This window comes from Arachis stenosperma, chromosome 2, assembly GCF_014773155.1.
Source record: "Arachis stenosperma cultivar V10309 chromosome 2, arast.V10309.gnm1.PFL2, whole genome shotgun sequence".
NCBI classification, from domain to species: domain Eukaryota; kingdom Viridiplantae; phylum Streptophyta; class Magnoliopsida; order Fabales; family Fabaceae; genus Arachis; species Arachis stenosperma.
Genome location: NC_080378.1, coordinates 6655449 through 6658855, shown reverse-complemented (window position 1 = coordinate 6658855; position 3407 = coordinate 6655449). Strand labels below are relative to the sequence as shown.

Sequence of the window (3407 nt, the reverse complement as noted above, 5' to 3'; positions counted from 1 at the left end):
CAAATCAATTTCAGTTTTATTATATTCCATATACTCTCACTCATTTTTTGGACATTTTTCCAATGTTTTGATTGTGTTTTCAAAGTTTGAAAAAGAATTAACTTTTATCCAAATGTTTTCGAAGAGTTATAATTTTATCTCTGTCTTAAAGTCATTATGATCAATAAATAATCATCATTTTATTTTTAACTTTTTTTTTTTTACCTTTTTATGCATATCCCTTCTTCCAACCACCACGGGTAATGACGGGATTGTAGTTATGGCCTCATATTGAAAAACAATAAACACTTTTTTGTAACAACATACTCCATGATCATACTTTTTAATACCTTATTGAATGAAAATTACATATGTACAATAACTACGTCAATGTGTTTTATTGCGATAATTTTTTATGACAAACAAGCTACTTAGATTTTTTTTTTTTTGCTTTTTTATTAAATTATAAAACATAAAGGGGATAAACTAACATTAGTAGTGCTCAATAATTTTACAAAGATTTTGGTAAGTCTTCTGCCAAATAGACATAGAAATGCCCCATAAGTCCAGTGGTATATTTGTTTTCATGTATAAATTCTGCAGTTAAATTTTCACCATCATTAATCTTCATAGAGCCCGGTTTTGGATAGCAACCAGACGCTCCAACAGCATAACCTTCTTCATTGCCTGCCTCTTTTCCCGTTCCATATATTGGCTTAATTTCACATAATCTTCTTCCATCCTGAATTAAAAAAAAAAAGGCATATATATCTTAATGGTGACGGTATTTTGAAAATTTAACTTCCTACGATGATGATGATGAATCAAAAAATAATCTTATTGTTTTTAAGAAACAAATTTAGTTACATAGCTAAATAAATGTAACTGTTTACGATTAGTAATTAATGGTAAATACTATGCATGAGAATGGTAAATATTGAACGTTACCTCTCCATATAATGTTGCATTAACAACTCCTGAATGTACATGAGCAGTAATATAGATGAGACTACCACCTTTTTTCATTGGAATATTTGTTTTCTTAATATGGTAGTGTCCTTCATCAGTCTTTTCTGGATTTATAGAATACTCTACCTACAGTAAATTAATTTTTTTTAGATATTTACTATATAAGTAGATAAATAAACCAATTATTAATACTCATTTTATTTCAAAATAAATATTACTTGACTAATCGAATACATATCATAATATATCGCTATAGGAAATATATGTAGTATAAGTCTTAGCATTTAGTTAAAACAAAATAATTGTCACTTACCGCGCAATGATGAATTGGTTCGGATCCATTATATGTGACTTGATCAGTAACATCAAGAATATAAAACTTAAGAGGCACTTGCTGTTGATCCCATTCAACCCATGATATTGTATATTTAATGGCAACTTTTCTCTTTTGTTTTTCATTGTATCCCTTTTGTAATTTGCATTGAGACTTCTTCTCGCAACAAAAAATTCCTCCTTTGTAATCACTAGACAATGGTGTTCCATCAACACCTGTTGTGTTTGTCAAATCTTTACTTTTGACGTCTAAAAGGTCACATCTGCATTGGGAGCAACCTTTCTTGTCTCTAACCGTGTGTCAATGACCAAAATATTGATTAACCATTTCTCTTCATCATACTCCTTTGGAACATCTTCAGGATGCGTACCTACTTCTACTCTAAATGGATCTGGTAGTTCTGTACTAGTTCTTCGTGCGTCAACTCCAAGACCCCAAGAAATTGAATTAACGAAAGTTTGACATGCACCATCATTTCTCTTAAAATACTTACCGTAATTAGGTTGACTTTTATTAGCATGTTGTGACATGGTGATATTTTCAAAATATCTTAAAACAAAATAATGGTGCAGGTAAGCCTCATACAGTGGTATAAAGTTTCCATGTTCATCAACTAGTTCGGCTTGTAAATTCTTGATTCCAACGTGGCCTCTTGGAAACTCAACATCAAAAAAAGTTTGTCTGCTAACCTTTCCTGGTTCTAGTACGAACGTTTTGGTATAAAAAGTAGTTGTCTTGATATGATTTGGACTTCCAAGTTCTCGTGAGAATGTGATGCTCGATTGTATTACTATAATTGACAATGATAATATCACCACTTCGCAAATAAACTTCATGTTAACCTATAAATGATTATGCTTATATGATTAGTAGTGAACAATAATGTTTGTAATGCAATTTGTATTATATATGTTTAACATATTTATAGAAACTACGTAAACACATATAGCTTTGAGGTACTCAATCTTAACATTCAACAAAATAAAATATGAATTCAAGAAAAAAACGAAAAAAAAATATAACATGATAGCAAGAGAAAAGGGAAACTACCATATTAGAAAAGTGTCTTCGATATTCAAAAAGAATACAAGATAAATATTTATGGATATAAAGTTCTTGCATTGCCTGCTGCTTTTATAGTAGAGCAATGATCTAAGTTGTACATCAAACTGAATACCAACTCTGATGAATTTTTGCTGTTGAATGCTATTTTTGGTGGAATTTTCAACCATGAGAGCATATTCAACTAATAAAAAATTGTGTTAGTTTTACAAAAAAAAAATTGTGTCAATCCCATCCTAATTAAGAATTTATCTTATGAAAAAAGAAAAAAGTTTAGTTAACATTTTTTGTTATCGTAATCTAATTTGTTACGTATTGTTGTTTTTTTATTGTTAGATTTTTTTTTGCTAAAATCCACGTTGATATAAGTTATATTTTAAACTACACTGAGCGTATAGCACCTAAATTTTAGCTTAAGATTTTACACAAACAATGACAAATTTTTGTTGGTGTTTTTGGCACCGGATTCAATGGTTCTAAAACGTTTGGACTATTAAATGGTTTCACAACAAAACATATTTTTTAAATTTTCTAAAATTGTTAAATAGTCCTTATTTAATTTTAATTACAAATTAATTTTTTATATATTATTTAATTATAAAATTTATTTTTTATTTTATAAATTATTATTTTATCATTTATCTATCATGTTTATTGATAATAAAAAACTAAAACAATAACAAATTAAAGCTTCCATTAATCGTAATAAATATTTTGCAATCTTAATCGATCATAATTTTATAATTGATTGGGTTACATACGTATTGTGTTGGGAAAATTGTGTTTGTTAGAAATCGATTGAAATTCAGATTTCCCAAATTTCAATCGATTGGAATTGATACACAATCGATTGAAATCATCAAAGCAATATGGGTTTCGTTAATTCAATCGATTGGTTTTGTCACTCAATCGATTGACTTACGCTATTAGAATGATATATGAAAGTTTAATCGATTGGTATGATAATTCTACAATAATCAAGATTGTGTATTTTAGCATGTTCGCCACAATTTATGCCAAAATTGAAATCATAATTCACCTAATATAATGTCTTGCAGCTGAA

The 3407-nt window shown here is 28.4% G+C and overlaps 1 pseudogene; it reads right to left on the bottom strand.

Annotated features, from left to right (window-relative positions):
• Positions 1-490: 490 nt before the first annotated feature.
• Positions 491-2118, bottom strand: LOC130958892 (uncharacterized; annotated as a pseudogene).
• Between the last annotated feature and the right edge of the window lie 1289 nt (positions 2119-3407).